General features: G+C 34.9%; 1 protein-coding gene across 4 annotated transcripts in view; it reads left to right on the top strand.

Annotated features, from left to right (window-relative positions):
* LOC145248075 (protein PALS2-like) overlaps positions 1-22490 on the top strand; it is a 203812-nt gene that overhangs the window by 20734 nt on the left and 160588 nt on the right. The gene's annotated exons all lie outside the window — the stretch shown is intronic.

Here is a 22490-nt window from a genome sequence, read left to right as displayed (position 1 = left end):
ATAGATTTCTAAATAATTTAAAAGAAAAATGTGAACACGTAGACACCTTTGTACGACCACACCCATTGGGGGGGGGGTAATTAATGCACTTGGCCTAGATTTTTGGTTCGGTCCGTCGCCGCTATCTTCATTGTTTTCCAGAATAGATATCTCCATCCTATCCCTACCCGATATGACCCAATAATCTCATCTTCACGGCTACAATCTGACGTGTATTTACAGGGCGTTTTCAATATGGGCGGTACCAAATGTATACAAAGCTGGCCATATGTCTCGTCGAACAAAATTATTTAACTATATATATATATATATATATATATATATATATATATATATATATATATATATATATATTAATAATTTCTAGATGAACCTATGTCTCGGCGTTACTCGGGGAAAATTGACGAAGAATTGAAATTCCCAAAGATAAATGGACTTGAAAGACACAATAAAAGTATTAAGTTTCTATCCACGATATATAAAAAAATATTTCATAGAATTGTCTGTTATAAAAAAATGAAAACAGCTGTTGAATTAGAAAAAAAAAATACACTTTTTAGCTTGTTAAAAATGGAGGACAAAATCATAACACACCGACTTAGAATGAATGCTTTATGTCAAATTGATGATTAAATATAGTTAAATGTATGCTAATTTTTGTATTAAATACTAATCCCTGTTAATGCCTAACTAGATATCGTACGGATACCATAATACTTAGTTCGCTGGCCTGATCATAAAGGTCTGTAGAAAATTTCAACTACATCAGCTGAGTAGTTTTCGAAAAAAAAATAAATAAAAATGAACGAACAGGCTTAGAGAAATATATAAATTAAAAACTGATGTCCTTTTGCGAAGCAATGTGCAAATTAGTTGATTTTAGGACGTCAATCGGATGCACACAGTATATTAGAAAACTGTTGGTTTTCTGTTTTGTATATATATATATATTTGATGCTTTAATCTTACTGTCAGTGCAATAAATAACATTATTTTACTATCTTCATAATAAAGTAAGTTTGATTTTGCAATCCTGTTTTACGACAGGTCAACTTTTTATGAATTTCTTTAATTCTGAAACAATACCTATTACAGATGGTTACATGTATACGTTTAAATGAACCCAAGTTGCTATCATACGCATGAACAAAGTGAAACTGTTGAGTCATTCGTTTCTCGAGGCTAATAGTGTATATACAATATTGATCCGATCACATTTGAACTCTGGTATTAAAACATGAATTATGCAAAGCCATTTGGAATCTGCCTAAACGTAAAATTTCCTTTTTTGAAATCGCTTCTGACAAGACGTGAATTTTTTTATGTAAATAGCGAACAAGAACAAAAGATGATCATCGCAAAAACAGGCGATGTCTATTGGCCTTGGGCTATGGGTAGGAGGAAAACAGTCAGCACGAATAGTTCCACAAGCTTATAGTTTCCAGCACTTGAAAAGAAACTGCTGGAATATGAGGTTGTATTTCAATGTGTTACCAAACAGTGAATTGATGAAGACCACAAGACCAACGAGTCAAACGAGCTGTAACAAAAACAGGGAATATATCAGGCAATTCTGTATTTGTCTACGAGGAAGATCGAAAGTTTTCAAACCTTTATTATAACTAATACATCTCCATAAAACGAAGTCGTTTTCTTTTAAATATTTTTTATGATAATCCATATTTCAAACACCCTGCGTTCTTCATCGGGAATTGATTAATGTGGTGGAGAAAAGAAAAACAAAATGAAACACCACATGTATGTATATCAACAATGAAGGGGTGAGATTTTGCTATTTGTCGAGTTGGTCGGGAGGATTACTTCGAGAGGAGTACAAGTGCTACAAGTCTCAGTACGTTCCATTAAAATACTTGTAAAACTGACACATATAAATTTCTATTTGTTATATATATATATATATATATATATATATATATATATGAGAGAGAGAGAGAGATGTAATATATTTGTATCTATGCTATCCACTCTTAAATAAATTAGCTGACCATTAGAACTTTCAGAAAGAATATGTAAGATGTGAAAATCTGCGCTACTTTTTGTTCAATGTAGTTTTTTTCATAAAGGGGAACATGGATGTCGTCAATTTGTAAATTAAGATATTTATGATTTGCATGACCTTGATCCATAGTCATTGGAAACAAATAAAACAAGTATTATTTGGATCACTCTGACTACTGTGCTTATCTTGAGTGTTATTTTCACAACGTTTCGGTCGATATAACCTCCAACTTTCTTCAAGTGTATCTTGTCGAACTCGGGAATGTTTCTGTCGAACTCAGGAATTTGGACGGAATTTCGAACAAAATTCGCGAGTTCGACAAGATACACCTGAAGAAAGTCGGAGGTTACATCGACCGAAACGTTGTGAAAATGACACTCAAGAGGAGAAGAGTAGTCAGAAGAATCCAAATAATACAGATAACCAATCCTCATCTAAAAAATTTAGAAACGTGAATCAAGCAAGGTTCCCTAAATTTCTGTTTAAAGACCTAAAATTTTAAACACTCATGCAATGGATTTTAATCCAAATTAAAATAATGATTCGAGATACAATCTTGGGGTCGGTAATTCTTCCAGTATATATATTTTATGTCCAAACTTTATTAAAAAAAAAAAAAAAAAAAAAGGCATTAATTAGAGAGGTTACTTATACATCTGTAGGAAATGACGGCTTCATTTAAAGCTAATATGCAAGTACATGTTCTTAAAAAGAATTAAACCCTCTCAGATAACCTACCGTAAATAAATGCAACAGTTTTCTCCGTAATAATGACTAAAGGTTTGAACTTCGCTGTGTCTAACTACACTGATGAGTCTTCAAAAGACGACACGTGTCTGTGGATAACAAACTAAATACATTTAATTATTAATATTTCTAAGTGAATGCTTTTTATTTTAAATTCTATCAGTTGTGTGTACGAATTTATTTCCAGAACATTCGTAAGAGTACGCGAATAAACAGATAGAAATTTGACATAGGGGAAATATAGCTGCCCTTCCCTCAAAAGGGTTTTTCTAGGTGGGGGGGGGGAATGCTTCTTATACTGTCCGAAGACGACAGGAAAGATATTGACAAAACGACACAAAATAATTTTAATTAAAAAAAGTTAATACACCAACCCAGGACTGGGACGATATTTTATATATTTATTATACGTATTTAAATATAAATCGAATATTACGTTTTTGAATTTTTAAAATGAGGATTGGTTATTCGTACTATTTGGATTATTCGAACTACTGTTCTCATCTATTTCTATTTATTACTATTTATTATTACTGCATTTATTGCTATTGTTTACTTATTACTGTATATTATCCATTATTAATAATTAACGGTTACCATATGGTGTTAAATTCTATACTAGATCTACTTATTAATTGGTCGTCACCCATCATGTGTGCTGCTTCATTGAGTCGTCTTATTTCCCATCGTTCTCTATAATTTTTTTACTTCGTCCCATAACGGTAGATGGTTTCCCTTTTCCCCTCCAGATATGGTCATTGACCATTGGTCAACCATACAATACTTTTCAAGTCTCTCCATGTACCACGGCTTTTCGATATTCTTCTAACCGTAGTTTTAGTGGACAACATGTCTCATCTTTGTATAGTTTTCCACATTTACATGGGATCTCTCTCTCTCTCTTTCTTTCTCTCTCTCTCTCACTCACACGCACACACACAATTCTTAGTCATGATTTTTTTTCTGTAGTATGCTTGACTCGCATGAGTTGTTGCCGGAGAATCAAATCGCCCTTGAATACTGTCCTCATGTCATATGGGTTATATATATATTTTTTTAAGTTTGTCCAACAAGTGCTTTATGTATGGAATACAAACTGTGATGAAATTTCGTGTGGTGTCCTCCGGTATCTGATCTAGATTTCTCGGAGCTGATGTCATGCTCTCTGGATAATTGTTTTGGTGGCGGGTTTCTCTTAAACTATCCATCCTTTTTTGATATGCATTGCTGTTACTACATGTTACTTTTGCTTGATGTTGTAACCAACGGGAAATTCCTTTCTTTACATTATATGGATGATGAGAGTTAAGTTTAGGTACTGTCCAGTTGTGACAACACATGTGGCCCCCGACAGCCCGCCGACCCCCAATGTCCTGTGTGCCATGGATTTTTCGTTTAACTTATTGCCGGATCGTCATTTTCTCGCTGCCGATGGGAACATTCGTGGGTTCACAAGCATAGATATAATAAAACAAATAGGAAAAACACAACGATAATACTTCACATATATTTGACCGTTCTGGCTTGCGCGCGCGTGTGTGTGTGTCCTCTAAAAACTGTCCATTCGTCATTAACGATTGCCATCAACTGTCTATCCGTTGTCCACTGCTGCTAAGTGTTGACTGGCTACCCTAGCGTCGCTATCTCAAGTCCCCCACCCCAGCTACCCGGAAGCTGCCCTTCCCTCACTAAGCATCTCATTGATACCCCCCTCCCCCGTCAAGTGACGTTGGTCCCCTTTGTTATCTGTTATGTATGTTTCTATTGTCATTTGTCAAATCTAAAGGCTTGATCTAAAAAACCCTACAGATTTATTGTGCCCTTCTGCCTCTTTGTTTATTCCAAGACATTTCTTACCTTTTTTGTCTATTGCCCCCCCTCCTCCTCTCAGCACTTAGTGACCATAAGTCATCTTCATTGTATCACACAGTGAAAGTTGGCTTTCGGTATACGGCATAAACCTCTAACCAGTGCGGTTTATCAACAATCTAGAAACGATAATTTGTCATTTTTATTTTTCCGTCGTAAACTGCATAGATGGACGGATAGAGTTCACATAGTCTAGTAATGTTTGAACATCTTGATAGGCCAGAGTATGAATGTGTCATCCACATATCGCAACGACATCGCTGCTTTTAGTGGTGTTGATCCTAATGCCATGTCCTCACAATATTCTATATAAAAATTAGCCACTATTGGGGACTGGTGATCCTATCGCCGCTATATATAAAATTCCATCACAAAAGATGTAGTTTCTACACAGAAGGTCAACTCTTGTCAATTTCGGATGCAAATACGTTCGTTTAGTGAAGCAGAAGTCAGTTTATCCTGTACCATTGTCAGTTTCATCAGTGAGTTATTTCGCGAACAGACTCCCTACATCTACACTCAACATTTGGTTAGAATAAATGGAGTCATTGTTGATTATTTTCATGAAGCATGTTGAATTCTTGGCGTACAATGAAGTGATATCTTCCAGGAATCTGAAATCAACAACTTTCATATTCATTTCATATATATATATATATATATATATATATATATATATATATATATATATATATATTACTTCTAGAAATAAAGCAGGTTTAAGGCTATAAAAATTGTCCGCAAGGACCCGTAGCACAGCGATTAGAGTACCTGGAAAAATTTAATTGTAAAGGGATATTCTTATATATAACCTATTTCGTTTATTAGCTTGTATCTTTACGAAACCTGCTTGTTTCGACAAGGGCATTCAATCATTAGTCTAAAATGAACTTTCTTTTTCCACATAATTTTCAAGAAAAGATCAATGTAACAGCTTGTGAGTAAAATGACAGCTAAGGTGTGATCCCCCCCCCTCCCCACACTTTATGGAAACAGATTGATGTTAGTGCAAGAACAACGATCCACCCTCCCTGGTGTAGTTAACGTTTTCAAGTTGCTGCTAGAGGAGGAAGGGAGTATTTACAATTCGAGATTGATCCGTTTAACGTATTTACTTACACTTTGTAAGCAAAACCTGCAAACGTCGATATACCTTAAGTTTTTAAATCAAAAAATAAATAAATGTTTAAGGGACCGAAGGTGTTTTCACGTTGGTTTTAAAATAATTTCATACCGGGTGCGTGTGGTCCATAGGAAGCTATTTCATTAGATAAGTGTTCTTCAGTGTGACTAGACGTGGAAAGTTCTTTCACGTTGAGATTCGAAACCTGCTCGCTACGCACCCACTCCCCAATATGATCAGCGGTCAAAAATCTTGCCCTGTATGCAACGGTTTTTGTTCCCGACAGTTGGGGAGATTATAGCACGTCGGTTTTGTTTGTCTTTTTTACGCGCGGTTCACTGCTTACCAGTGTCTTTAATGAGTGTCAGGTAGACGCTGAGACAAACACCGTGAAGATCACTAATGATGGAACTTGGCTAGGGTTTAATTATATAGGAAGGCGGCTCAAAAAGAACTTATTGATTCCCCGATTTATCAGAGAGAGACCTATGTTTTCAGTGGTGCCTGTGCGTCCGTTAGTCCGGACGATTGTCAGATAACTGTCCATTAGTTTTTCCTGAAATTTTGCCATAAATTGTATTTTATTAAATAGATGTGCACAGTAAAAAAAATTTTTTGCGAAAATTCCCTTTGTGTCTCTAGGGGCCCAAAATAGCCACAAAATGGCATGTTTTGCCCTATAACTTTTGATTAATCCATTAGGTTTTTCTGAAACTTGGCCAACATGTGGAGCTCATTGTTCTTAATATAAATCCAGTATGGGTGACCCTGGCAACATTCTGGTTCACGTCCCCGCGAACTTTTAGTGCTAAAAACGCCCCTTTTTGTGGCTCTTTTTTCATATTTCTCAACAAAAACTTGATATGTCTGACGATATAGTGGTTGTCAACTCAAATATACATATGTTAAGGCCTGCAACTACACTGTAGTGGTTGATGGGCAGAAATTAGAAGCTCACAGTATTAATGCTTGAGTCCCTCAGGGGTCCATCCTGAGCCCAACTCTATTCCTCTATTCATCAATGATCTCCCAAATCACATCCTAAGATCATTTGTAGATATTAGATTAGTGCAAAAATGTCGTTTCGTTCGGTTCAACTTCAAAAGATCATAACTCCTTTCATAATAAATTTTATTAATTGAAATAAGAACCATTAGAATCAACACATTTTTTTCCAACGAGAAACAAGTTTATTTATCCCATTAGCATAGAAATCCGAAGTTCTGGAAACGATGAAGTCATTGAAGACCAATTCATCATTTCGGCTTTTGAAACATTTTTCGCACAGGAAGTTGCTGAGATGCTTGAAAAAGTGATAATCGGTGGGTGACAGGTCCAGTGAATATGGCGGATGAGGCAGTTTCCTAGACCAATTCGTTCAGCTTCTGCAGGGTCAGTTGAGCAACATGCAGGTGAGCATTATCATCGAGAAGAATTGGACCCTTCATATTGACCAATCTCAGGCACATATGTTGGACCTTCTGGTATATTTCATTAATTTGTCGGCAGTACTTCTCTGTGCTAATTGTTTCGCACGGATTCAATAAGCTATGATGGATGAGACCGGCCGCAGACCACCAAACAGTCACCATCACATTTTTTTTGGTGCAATTTCGGTTCTAGGAATTGTTGTGGAGCTTCTCCGGCATACAACCCTGTGCCAAACATCACCGGTTGTCATAGAGGATCCACTTCTCATCACACGTCACAATCCGCTCGAGAAATGGGTTGCTTTTGTTGCATAGAAGGAGCGTAGAAAACACCTCAAAACAACGATTTTTTTATTATCGTTCATGTGGCACCTATTTATCCAACTTTTGACTTTCCTCTTTGCTTTAAATAGCAAATGACTGTTGAGTCATCGACCTCGAGTTCAACAGCAACTCCTTATGTGGTTTTGTGAGGATTGGCTTCAGTTATGGCTTTCAAATGTTCATTATCAAGCGCAGTCGGCCGGCCTTGACTGTCTTTATCTTCAAAGCTCTCGTCACCATTGCCAAATTTCTTGAACCACCGTTGTGCCACACATTCATTAGTGGTTCCTGGGCCAAATGCTTCATTGATATCACGAGCTGTCCTAGCAGCTTTTCAACCGAGTTTGAACTGGAACAAGAAAATTCTGTGGATTTGAATTTTGTCCATGCTGTCGAAAAGCCTATAAAAAAAATGAATGAAGAGATAGAGAACTGTAATAAATAACATGATTCGATAGTGAAAAACACGCTTCAAAATGATATATAACATATATATATATATATATACACATATATATATATATATATATATCTCAATGAATTAATTCAGAAATCATATATAAAAGTAACATGTGAGAAAACGATATTGTTTTTGCATCAATATTTATGCTGACGACACTACCATCTATGGCAGCACTTCAAAATTCTCTCTTTCCTCTGATCCTGAACATGTGGTCCAATGGGGAAAAAAGTGGCTGGTTAATTTTAATGCATCTAAAACCAAGCTTTTCTCTTTACATCATCTGATCATCGTCTGGCATGAATTGAAATGAATGGCTCTCATCTTGAAGGCTCCTTGTTTTGACAAGCTTCTGGGTCTGACCTTTACTCTTGATCTGAGATGGAACACATACATCAAATCTGTTTCCAAGACTGCTGGAGAAATGGTGGGATCGTTCTATCACTCCAGTAGATATCTCGCTGCTGATGCAATTCTCTACCTGTATAAGAGCCAAGAACGGAGTACTGTTACCATATCTGGACAGGAACTGCTAAAAGCAGCTTATCCTGCCTTGACAGAGTTCAAAATAGACTTCATACCCTAGTGGAGGATACGGTTTTCTCTTCCCTGCAACCTCTTTTCCACAGAAGAGATGTTGCGAGCCTGTGTCTGCTTTATCATTATTTTCATGGCAAGTGCTCGTCTGAGATCCAATCTATGGCTCCCCTGACCTCTTTCACAAAAATAATTGTCTAGCTGGAACCACTATCAATAGTTTCCACCACTCTTTATCTGTGCCTAAACCTAAATGTAGATTGCATGAACAAGGCTTCTTTCTTAGAACTGCACGCCTGTAGAACTTTGTTCCATTTTCCTGCTTTGCAGCTGACTGCAATATGGTCGTCTTTAAGTCCATCATAAATAAGTTCGGGATGAGTCATTCCCCTTAAGTAATTGAATTTACTAAATTTCCACTACTAATGATATTTTCCCATTAACTACGGTACACCTAGTAACCTTTATCCTCGAGTGGCCTCCGGGCCTTGATAAGTGGTGACTATTTTGTAAAAAATTTAAAAAAAAGAAAGAAATAAAAGTAGGTGGGAAAATGAATAAGGACAAATTGCTTGATAAGAAAATTATGAAGGAAAATGGACAAAAAACTATAAAAAAATAAATAAGTGACCAGAACACCATTTAACTTTTACATAAGAAACATCCTATGAAAGTAATCTTCTGAGACATAGTTCTTAATAGTGGTGCAACAGGTGCTGTTCATGTAGAGCAAGTGGTGGATGCTTTGTATGAATTAAACAGTGAGAACATTGTCAAGGCTATCCTTGTTGACATATCATTTCTCTCTGATAGGTTCATAAGAGTAGTGGTACATGGGCAGAAATCAGAAGCTCTCAGTATTAATGATGGAGTCCCTCAGGGGTCCATCCTGGGCCCAACTCTCTTCCTGATCACATCCTTACATCATTCGTAAACATTTATGCTGATGACACTACAATCTATGGTAGCACACCAAAGACCGTAAACGACCAAGTTCTCTCTGATTCCCTCTCCTATGATCTTGAGCATGTAATACAATGGGGAAAGAGGTGGCTGGTTACTTTTAATGCATCTAAAACCAAGCTTCTATCTCTACACCATCAACGCTCTGATGCCAATCTGGCATTGGTTGAAATGAATGGATCTTATCTTGGGGAGGTTTCATGTTTTGACAAACTTCTGGGCTTGACCTTTACTCCTGACCTGAAATGGAACATGTATATTAAATCCATTGCTAAGGTCACTGAAAAAATGGTGGGATCCTTCTTCTGCTCCAGTAGATATCTCACTCCTGATGCAATTCTCTCCCTATATAAAAGTTAGGTTAAGCCAACGATGGAGTACTGTTGCCACATCTGGGCAGGAGCTGCTAGAAGCAGCTTATCCTGCTTTGACAAAGTTCAAAATAGACTTCGTAGCTTAGTGGGGGATGCCCTTTTCTCTTCCCTGCAACTTCTTTCCCACAGGAGAGACGTTGCAAGCCTATCTCTGCTTTATCATTATTTTTATGGCAAATGCTCAGCTGAGCTTCAATCTATTGTCCACCCTTGCTAAACTTTCACGAAAAACACTCGTCTAGCCAAAACCACTATCAATTTTCCACACGCTTTTTTTGTGCCTAAACCTAAATGCAGATTCCATGAACAAAGCTTCTTTCTTAGAACTGCATGCCTATAGAACTATCTTTCGATTGTCTGCTTTCCAGCTGACTACAATCTGATTCTCTTCAAGTCCAATGTAAACAAGTTCTTGATGAACCGTCCCCCTAAGTAATCCAATTTACAAAATTCGCACTACTTATGTTTAGTCAATGTGATTATAGCGCAGTAATGTATACCCATTAACCGTCATCCTCGAGTGGCCTCCGGGCCTTCATAAGTGGTGATTACTGTGTAAAAAAAACAAACAAACAAAAAAACACGAATGTCAACACGGGCTTTGATAGATGAATGGTTGCAATTTTAGAAAAAGAAACATTAAAAACATTCTTCACAATTAGTTGCCGTTTGCACCATAATGAACTACCTTTCAAAGCTCTTTTTGAAAACATGGATGGTTACACAAAAGGCTCTACAAAATTCAGTTCTCCTTAGCTCCGGGAAAATTATGCTCAAATGATTTCCATGATTAACCCCAAATATCATTTTCCATTATTAGCAGTCCTCTAGAGTCAATATTGAAAATCAATGAAATACGTGATATCAGTTGTGACTAAAGACTCCTGTATGAATACACAGTAGGTATTTCTAAAGGTAAGTTCATTTAAGCCAAGTAATATGGTTAACTTTGGCCATCAGGCTCATGTGTTTATGGACTCGTGGTGCATACACACAAAGGCTCACAACAAAACCCAATTTAATAAATTTTATTGTAAATGTGTATGTCACTTGTTGATTTGAAATTAACAAAAAATAATAAATTCCACAATCAGCAAGGGCAAATTTTTAATATGGTCAAGAGGATTAAGGGGCAGTTTCATGAAATCCAACAGATCACACTAGAAGCGGTCCTGGATATGACCTTAAACTATATCCGATCATGAAGCCCTAGCCTGCAGGCTTTGGGGAGTGTGGACCCATCCTTTAATTGCCATTGCTCCCAGGTCCACTCTGACCCGGAGTGGTAGCACCTGTTAGGGTCCCAACTATGGGTTAAATAGAAACCGACTTGAAAAAAATATATATTCAATTAAAACTTTTTCTTCAAAATATCTTGATTTGGCATTAAATAACCTAAAAAGGGTTGATATGCTGTAAAACAACCAACCAACAACCAACCACACTAAGTATACAAGGTAATACATTTTTTTTACTACCTAAAAACCTTCTATATTCCATTTAAAGTTCTTCAATCTGAGGAAGTTGAGGTCAGAAAGAAGTTTTAAAAATTTTAGCCATTGGGTAATAAATATTTATTCATATACCATTGACTCATTTGTTTATTCTAATTTATGGAATCGTTTTTAAAGATTTTTTTTACCTAATTTCATTATAATTATTAGAGTAGGACAGATTGAAAGTTTTTTTAATAATTAATTTTTATATTCATTCAGGAGTGAGGAGTCAACCAGGAGAAGGTTAAAAAGAATAGAACCTATTACTTTTAATTCCACACATTAGACACAATTAATAGATTTTACATTAAGTTGCATTTTTGAACCACCAATGACGGAAGGTTTTTCTGAATCTGAATTCCGAGAATCATTGATAAATGGAACCAAGCGTGATTTGCCAGATTTGTCCTCACATTCTCAGAGCGTGGAACGGGTAATTAAGTTAACAAGCTTCACAAACTAAATGGTTTTGAAGCGAGGCATCAGTATATAGCCAAAGTTTTGAGTCTGAAATTGAGGCCAGCATGTTGATCCAAAAGCTTTTATATAATAAAATTTGACTCTAAGTTCTATTAAAATAGTTTGGTTCTTCCTTACGTTTGTGAAATTTTCAATTATAACGGTAAAAAAATTAATTTTTACAATATTCAAATATTATTGCTAAATTCATAACGTTAAAAAGTAGTTTGCTGGAGCAGATGTTGAAAATTGGGGAGGGGGCAGATGTTGAAAATTGGAGAGGGGGCAGATGTTGAAAATTGGAGAGGGGGCAGATACTGAAAATAGAAGCAAATTTTCCATTTGAAGATTTAATTAATATCATTTTTATAAAATAAAAGAACATTCCCTGGTTTGGAATAATAAAATTATTTGCTTTCCACACTAATATTCAAGCAAATCTTGCAAAAATGAGGAATTTTCAGTATATTTTTTGTCTTGGATATTTGATGTCAAATGCTCAAAAATCTTAAATATTTGATCTAATTTTTTGCATAAGTATTAATAAGTCCATACATAACTTTCAGTAAGTGCAACTTTATAATATTTTAAGAAAAGTGAAAAAATGGACCTACCCTTATATATATATATATATATATATATATATACTAGCATGGGTGCCCGGCGTTGCGCGGGTTTTTGGAGGTGTGTTGAGCAAAAAAAATAAAAAGTGGTAGTAGGAAGGCAGGCTCAAACCCGTACCGCAAAGGAAGAAAAGAACGGGGGAAAAAACGTGACGTCTTGCAGTTTCGACCACCACCAAACCGGAAGTGACGTAGGCTAGACAATCGAAAAAAAGGGGATGATTTTAAAAAATATCGGTGAAAAAAGCGACCCCTCCCTGTAGAAAAGTGCCCAGTTGAGGATGAAGAAATTTAATGTTTTTAGCCAATTTTTCGATATTTGTCATCTGAAGGGTCAAGCTTCAAAACGATACTGATTTTGTGAAAATCTATGTGATCAATTTTCGGCCAGAAATTTAGCTGTTAAGGGGTCAAAGTTCAACGATTTGACCTTTGAGAACTCTATCAAACTCCTCCGACAATTTTGGGGCTAAACACTTAAAATTTTAGATATAGGTTCCTTAATAACTTGATTTGAGCCCAAAACAAATGTTAAGGGTTCATAATAGGGGTCAAAGTTAAAAAAAAAAAATTGACCTTTGCGGTCTCTACTCAGACAATTTCTGGTCTAAACATTTGAAATTTTACATAAAGGGTATTCAGAGATAACGCAAGCTTTTTAATCGGTTTGGGTCGAAAATTTGATTTACCAATATATAAATGCAGGCATGCATGCATGTATGTATGTATGTTTGCATGTCTGCCTAAAACTTTTGATAGAGGCGATGGATTTTCACAAGATCTGTATCGTTTTGAAGTTCGACCTTTTAGACAAATATCGAAAAATTGGCTACAAACATTAATATCTTCACCTTCAACTGGGAGCTTTTCTACAGGGGGGGTCGCTTTTTTCACCAAATTTTCGAAAGTCATCCTCTCCTTTCGAATGTATAGTCTTAATAATTTAAACCTACGTCACATCCGGTTTGGCGGTGGTCGTAACAGCAAAGGCTCAGGTTCCCCCCCCGTTCTTTTCCTTCTTTGCGGTACGGATTCGAGCCTGCCTTCCTACTACCACTTTTTTTTTTTTGCTCAACACACACCTCCAAAAATCCCGGCAATGCCAGGCACCCATATATATATATATATATATATATATATATATATATATATTGGTTTATAAAATATCAGTCTATCTGGTCGACATGTCTGTGCCGGGTTAGATTTTATAGTCCGACTAATTCTTTTAATGAAGTATGAACATCGCATTTTATTGTCCCTTCTTCGTTTCCAGATAATTATCAGTGAAAAGAGCAAAGAAAAATAAACACCTTAACTCAACTGATGATCGCGGGGAGGAGGTAGAGATCATCGGATGCGTATGATTCCTGCTAATTGCCATGGCAACTTTGGCATCTTCTATGGAGATCAATAGAACCGGAAAACGATCAGCCGGTTACTAGTGTCGTTCACCTTTTCATAATAGTGATTAGGATATCTGTCTGAAACCGAAGCTCTAACGGATATTATGTCAAGATCTCAGAGTTTTTAAATTCTGTTTTTTAATTTTTTTTTAATTTTCAATTGTTTTGTTTTTTTGGGGTGGGTATGTTTTTTTATTTTCCTACCCTCACCCTTCCAAAAGGGAAGTTATTCTGTAATGGACGAACGCCTGTCATTACTCGTTTTCCTGTAAAGCTCTCTACTCGAGTCGCATCCCATATTAGTGACTTGTCATCAACAATGCATGGACATGTAGCAACGTCAGCAGAGGTCCGCTAATGATCCGGTCTTTTCGTAAGATTTGTAGGTATTAACTTCCTTCCACCGCGGGGTGGATGTTACACAAAGCCAGAAGATGGGCATAATGAACCAGCGTCCCTAAAGGAGGAGCACTCTGACCCTGTAATATATATATATATTTTAAAAAAATACGCGAGTAGTCCAGTCGACATTCCTCAGTGAGGAAGCCTCAGAACAAGCAATAAAATTGCTCCACCCGAAAGCCAGGAGACAAGGTCTGGAAGGGTGAACCTCCTAGGAATACCTAGAATTAATAGCTCACCCCAACGGTCTTTGGCGTTCCGATTGTCAAGATCGGAACCCTTACTAGCGTGTGGCATCAATTAAGCTGCCAAATGATTAACGATAGCAATACAATCGTCAGATTTGTATTCCAAACAATCGCCATAGAAACGAGTGGGACGATAAGTTCTAGGAGGGACTTCCTCAATGACTTTAGTCTGTTAAGGAAACACCATATTACGAACCATCGTGAGCTGACTTGGCTTTACGAGGTATCTCTACATAGCCAGTGTTCAAGAGAATACTTCGAGCCTGCTCTCAGCCTTCCAACTTAGCAGGACATCCATTTCCTATTTTTTAAAAATGGAAATCGCTCCAAGCAAGACATCAAGCCGTTTGATGTGAGGGGCTAAAAATATAGTCCTTCAAGGTCACGAATTTGCCCACAATAATTGTTATATGGAAAGATTATGACCCAGAAAACGACAATCCTTTGTTGCTCATAGAATGTGAGGAGTAAATGAACGAATAAAGAAAGCAAGAGTTATGAAGCTGTTGAAAGTAAACTCCAGATCCACTATCTAAACATCGTAAAGAGACTATTAAACAACGAAATGTATTTATATGTCGCTGCCGATGAAATCTTCTACCTGTATAAGAGCCAAGTACGTCATAGAATAGAATACTGTCGTCACATTTGTGCAAGAACTGCTCGGAACATCTATCTTGCCTTAACAGAAATCAAAACCAGCTAAGTGATGCCCTTTTTCTCTTTCCTGCAACCTCTTTACCGCTAAAGAGACGTTGCTAGCCTTTCTTTGCTCTATCATTATTTTCATGGCAAGTGTTCACCCGAGCTGCAATCTATACTTCTTCTCGCCAAGTTTTTCCCCAAAACACTTGTTTAGCTACCACCACATTCCCCCCACTCTATATCTGTGCCTAAATCTAAATGTGGATTCCATGATCAAAGCTTCTTTCTTAGAACTGCCCGCTTGTGGAACTTTGTTCTGCTGCTCTGCTTTCCAGCTGTCTACAATATGGTCGTCTTCAAGTCTAATGTACACAAGTACTTGCTGAGACGTCCCCTTAAATAATCAAATTGTACCAAATTCCCACCTCTTGTCTTGATGATTACCCTCGAGTGACTTTCGAGCCTTGATAATTGGTGACTCCTTTAAAAAGAAAATGTTGGATGTAGGTTAGAAAGTTGGACAGTGTCCGAGTTAAGAAAGTAATAGCTAAAATCCAGAAAGTCATTTGATTGGCGAAAGTCTACGAGCAGGCTATCTTCAAGTGAAAATAGCTCATGCTCGGTGGTCCAGTGAACAAAAAGCAGGAGAAAGGAAGACGGAGTCTTTTCTCGCTGCTTCCAGAAAACTCTGATGACCGTCTGCGATTCTCAAAGAGGTTGAAGTAGTCTTTCAGATGATGAATGTAATTAATACGCCTTAGCTGATTGGTCAGTGTATGACCAAATTGCCCAATAGGGGCCGTTCTACAATAGAAAAAATAAATGATGTTCTGAAAATATCCACAAAGATATTTTTCCAAATTTTTAGTTGAAAAAAATTATTTAGAATAATAAGGAAACAAAGTAAATATTTACATAAACTTTTAAATTTAAATGTATATCATAATTTTTATTATTATTAAACTAGCAAGCTGCCCGGCATTGCTAGGTTTTCAAATACGCTTAAATATGGTATTTTAATTTATGCAGATTTCGTATTTATTATTATAGAGCCAATTTTTCATTGATTCTTATTTTGCACTCAATATATAGTAGCGATTTCCAAAGTTCCATATATATATATATATATATATATATTAGTGTTGGGACGATTAATCACAATCGGAAAAATCGGAGCTTTTTGGGGAATCAAGAAAATTTGAGCCTATTTTCCGATGCCAAAACCGATTCCTTTAATTATCTATTTTATTTGATTTTGGTTTAAGAAACGTCTTCACTGCTCGTAGTAATAATGAAATAATAAATATTTATTGATTTTAAACTTCCAGTAAAACTAAAATCCCTAGATCCCTCCCTCAAAAGTGTGTTTTTACGTTTGAGAAAATATAAGTAAATTTCAGACGTATTTTTACAGTAAATGGGACAAAATAACACTTTTCTATTTAAGTATTTAGATGATTTATAAAGAATCGGAATCGGGAATTGTATTGGAATTGGGAAAAATACTGGAATCGTCCCATCACTAATATATATATAGGTGCTATCAGCTAAAATCGAAGCCAAAACATTTAAATTCCCAGCAATATTCACTACTATATCATCTAAAGACAGCTGGATATGAAAACTTTAACAGGTAACGTAGTTAAACGTAGAAATGTGTATTTGTGCATGCGTAGACAGCGTAAAAACAAAACAAATGTTTAAAATTTAATAGGTCCCGCACTATTGGCCAAGCTCCACCTCCCGTCCCATCACCGTAATATTGCATTCCTTTGTCTGTTTCACAAGTACTTTAATGGCATATGGCCTGATGAACACACAATACTTGTGCCTCCTCGACTAATCTGACAATCAGCAAAATTCCACCGTAAACTGTTGAGGTCTTTAGCTGCCATAAAGCCTTCTAATTAAATAGTTTCTTCTATCGGATTCTCAGAGTTTGGAATTCCCTCCCTGTTTACTGCTTCTATGACTCGCATGCATAATTTTAGATGTGATGTGAACACATATCGCTGCTTAACTCTCCACATTCCATTGTAGACATGATACCAAATGGCAGTCATATCTTATTGGCAATACATATTGTTTGCGGTGAAAAGAAGCAAATTGATTGATAAATAAAATAAAAAGAAAAAAAAAACGAACACAATTAGTATCAATAATAAATATACAAGCAAAAAAAAAAAAAAATGTTTCCTCCGTCCGCACATTTTTATTTGTCCATGCAATTCGTGTGTTCAGTTAATGAATAGTCGATTGGGACAATTTGTTGTTTACTTACGCTCTTATCCGAAAAGAGGAAGTGATGCTGGAGAAGAGTCTCGTGACACACAAGATACTATACTACGCCTAGAGGAGATAATGCCTGGGAGGATAGTCTCATGACACAGAATAAGCACTCTACTACACCTGAATTGTGTATTGAAAGCTGGTACAATAACAGCTTAATAAAAGTAATAGTATAATTTTGGCTTCAGACACAGCTACCACAAATCTTCATTCGTAATATAACATTTGGCTAGTTTTTGATCTTGAAGTATCATTTTATTTTATATATTTATTTATTTTATCTCCTTACATCAAGTGGCTTCCTGTCTCATTTGGGGTGATTTTCATTAAAAAAAAATAGATTGGGTCTACATTTAAAAAAATAAAATTTTGATCTCTAATTTTTGTTTTCATTTAAAACAAATATATTTCAGATTATCGATCACGTATTGAATTTGCAGATTATAACGTTTTTTCCTATTTAAATCCTCCTCTCCTAACCCGCCGTTTTTTTTTTCATCCTGTTTTCTCCCCCCCCCCCCTTGCCTCCCTACGTTTTCTTCACCCCCCCCCCGCCTCTCTACGTTTTCTTTTCTTTTTCTTTCACTACATTCTTTCCCACATCGTATGATTTCTTATTGCGACTAAGTCGTTTCTTAATGCTTGTCGCATTTTGTCGCGCTTGATTATGGAGTAGAACTTATCGATCCGTTCACCCATTACTTCCACCTGCGTTTGTTTGCCTGTCTGTAAACAGGATTACGCAACAAAATTACGTAAATTATTTTCATAAACGTTTAGTGGGAAATGTGACGGAGGTACACTGGTCATAAAAGAACCCTTCAAACGTGAGATTAATTTAAGTATCTTATATGCCATCAGGAAACAGATTTTAAGATAATTTCATTTCTCCCACCTTAGATTAACGCATGTACTTGTGTGACTGAGAATAATCCCCGTAAACCATATCGAAATATCTCCTCTTGAATCATTACTGTCCAACAGAAGAACGCGCTTTTCTGCTTTTGGAAATCTAAACAAAATATCTCATTCAATCCATATACGAATTTACAAATCGAATATCGTCGTTTTTTCTGGCTGGTCTTCAAAACCCATTACTATGAACATGGTTCTCCTGCTTTCCTTCAAAACATGGCTTTCTCAACTTTGACGTTGTGTCCGTCTGACGGTCTTCACGGTCATAGTTTTATAAACTTTCTTTTGGTCCCAGAATATCATAACCAAAACCATATTTACTTATAAGCTGTCTGGCTATACCTCTTTATATTAGTTTACCCTGGCAACACGTATTTCGGTTGCCTTTGCGAAATTAATGTAATCTTTTAAATTTTAATAACTACGTTTGATTTTTAGCCTGTTTATATATCATGTTTCCTATATCCCTCTTGCATTTGTTTTCAGTTAACTGTCTATGTACGAATTATATATAACCTCTTTGTCTGTTTCACTTTTCTCAGAAATCACTAATCCGATTTAACTGAAATGTTGTATGAATCTTTGATAAGGTACAGCGAACTAAGTATTATGGTATACGTTCGATGCAAGTTAGGGATGAGTATGAAAAATGAACACAAATCTAACCATATACAACCATCAATTTGACACAAAACACTCCTAAGTCAACTTTATTTTAAAAATCTAACACACACACACGCACGCACGCACGCACGCACGCGCTTCAACCATTTCTTAATCATTATCCGATTTCCTTTATTCCGACTCTGGTATTGTATTCACAGAAAACCACCGTACAAAATGGTGACTATGTGTCCTGGGAGGAAACCAAAACACGTGGTCATTAAAAACGTAACATGCGGATATAAACTATTCGTATTTTACGTGGAATTAATTACTGTACATCTATTACTCATTCCAACTGAATATAATTTGATGTGCTGACTTATATAACAATGAACAATTATTGCAAACAAACAACTTTTGTTCTAACAATCACTACTCATGATAGTTCGATGCTACTACTGTTAACGGAAAAATATCATTTTAAACGAGTTTTGTATTCATTTGTTAACTTTTTACTAATATATATATCGTACTTTCTTTTAATTGAGCTAATTAAAAGAAGAAAAAGTGCTCTTCAGATGCGTGGTTGCCAAAAGAGCGCTTTTAGCTAGTTGGCGCAATTACCCCGGACTTAGCGCAATTACCCCAAAGTACGGTGTGTGTGTGTGTGTAATATATATATATATATAATATATATATATATATATATATATATATCTCAAACCATACAGAATCTTTCGCATTCATCCCCTTAGGCTAAAATGCATGGAATTTGTGTTTTTTTTTCTAAATACAAGTGATGTTGAATTTCGCTAGCTAACCGACCAGATTGTCATTCCCGCCCGCGGCTTTGTTTTTATAAATAAATAATCGAGCAGAAAAGATGTGGCCGATTTCTATTTTCTGTTTTTTTTTTTTTGTTTTTTTTTTTGTTTTTTTTTGTATAGGGTTACGAACTTTTTAAATGTATTAATAATCGTGTTTATCTCAACATGATTTTGTTTAGAGTCCTTTTTTATTTAAAGAAGTTTAGTTAATTTAATCTTATTGTTCTATGTGTACATTTTTTTTTTTTAATTATTTTGCTATTTCTCTTCTGCAGTTTAATAGTTGATTTGAGGTCATTGAAGTTAAAAATCTCAATTTTCTCATTTTGGCATAATATACATGGATCATCTAAATTTGGTAAAATCCATTGAAAGCGGTCGGTGGTTCTATGAGAAAATAAAGCTGTGTACGCATTATAAATGTTTCTTTTCTGTGTCTTACGTTATACATTAGTACATTAGGGTCATTTGGAGTTAAAAGTTTATTTACTGCACCCATCTGAACTATAGAAAATCATGATTTAAATGTGTGTCTCGTCTAAATAACTAACGATAATTCTCTGTTATTATTTTCAACTCTATTCTTTCTTTGAGCTCCTGATAATGAGTCACTAGGCGTGTCAGAATTTTTGGCGAATTTTTTGACACCCCTAACACAAAACTGCGAATAAAATATTTAAAAAAAAAAAAACTTGTAATTTCTCTTTTTAAAGTGGGTTGTTTATTTTCTTTATGGAATATACTTCCAAAATAAACTATTAACGTTGTTTAAAAAAAAATAATAGAAATATTATTTTTTATTAAAAAAAAAAAAACAGTGTTTACAAAGTGCCGTTTGCAAAGTGTAGCCATGTTTTTACGTAATGAAATCAATTGAATTTTACGAGTTAAACTTTTTCAATTTTTAAACTTTAAAAATCTATAAAAAGTTTTTCTAATGGTTCAATTTTTACAATATTTTCAGGTTCAATGTGAAATTTTATGCTCTTTCCAATAAACTGAATATAATATTCTCGACAAGCGTATTTTTTTATTCACCTCCATTTTGAAATGTCTATTCAAATGAAAATAATTAATTTTCTCACCTCAAATTTATATATCACAAATTGAAGATAAAAGATCAATAAATAAAATAAGCTAATTTAAAACAAACAAAAAAGAAGTTATTTGCAAATTTACCTGTAAAGTCCAAAGTTTAAAACCTTTTTTTTAACCATGTTTTTTTAAGTGAAACCTTATCTTGTTATATTGTCCAGAAAATATCGTAGAATTATGACAATTTTTTCTATTTCATTCAATGATTTTTTTTTTATATTAAAAAAAAAATTCACTCCATAAAGAAGACATAAAATATATTAAATCAAAAACTCGTGTATTTCTTTGAGAGTTTTTAAGGCAAAAACTGATAAATAAAATGTTATTTTTCACATACGGTAACACATATTTCTTCACGCACAAGGCTTGACGGCTTACGTGTATGTATTGTTTTTATGTCCTTTCATCCATCCGTATTTCAAAACAGGAAGAAACACCGCTTCGCTAACACCGGCTAATGCTTACGTAATGGCGGTCTTTTCAAATAGTTGTTCAAAAAAATTATTTTATTTAAAAAATACATGGAATATAAAATATAAATATGGACAAATTCTCATAAATGAAGAATGGAAGCATCGATTACTTAGGTGTGTCAGAAATTTCGTGAAAATAGTGAATAATTCCACCCCATCTTTCCAAGCTTATAACTCCTCGGAAAATGTAATTCAAGCCCTAATGTTTTTTTTTTCAATTAAAGGAGCAAGAACCAAGGTTTCATTAAAAAAAAAAAGGTCTTTTTTTAAAAAAAGGTTTTAAACTTCGGACTTTACAGGTAAATTTCTAAATTTGAATATATTATTTATTGACCTTTTCTCTTCAATTTGTGAGTAAATTAATTATTTACTTTTCGGGGAGTAAATTATTTACTTTTTAATAGAAACTTGAAAATGGGGGGGGGGCATGAATTTAAAAAGAATCGTTTGTCTAAATTATTATATTCGGTTTATTGGAAAGAACATAAAATTTCACATTGACCCTGAAAATATCGTAAAAATAGAATCAATAGAAAAATTTTGATAGATTTTAAAAATTGAAAAATATTGAGTTCGGAAAATTCATTACTGTTTAAAAAAAAAATATTTCTATTACTTTTAAAACAACTTTAATAGTTTATTTTGGAAGTATAATCCATAAAGAAAATAAATAACCCATTTTAACAGAGAAATTACGAGATTTTTATATTTTATTCGCAGTTTCGTGTTAGGGGTGTCAAAAATTCCTACAAAAATTCTGATACACCTATCGATTCATTAGTATTTTATATAGGTAAGTGATTTTTTAATTTATATATATTTATATTTAGATTAAGTTAAAATTCGTTGAATTTCGTGAATTTTTTTTTTTAAGAAAACTGATTTGAAAAAAAAATATTGTATATTTTTCGATATAGCCTTTTTATTATTTTAAAGTTTGGTCTTTGCTCCTTTTATTGAAAAAAAAATTAAGGTTTAAATTACATTATTCATATTGTTATAAGCTTCGAAAGATAGCGAGTCTACATAATCACTTCTTTTTTAATGGCGAATTCTGTCACTCCTAATGGGTCATGGGTCACTAGTGTTGTTTTCGTTGCTCCTTTTAATTAAGTCTCTTCATCATATACAAGAAGGGAGAGCAGCATCCATAGAACTGGTT

This window comes from Euprymna scolopes, chromosome 26, assembly GCF_053919585.1.
Source record: "Euprymna scolopes isolate OS-2025 chromosome 26, ASM5391958v1, whole genome shotgun sequence".
NCBI lineage: Eukaryota > Metazoa > Mollusca > Cephalopoda > Sepiida > Sepiolidae > Euprymna > Euprymna scolopes.
Note: the sequence above shows the minus strand (reverse complement) of the source record. Positions and strands in the feature narration are given on the sequence as shown.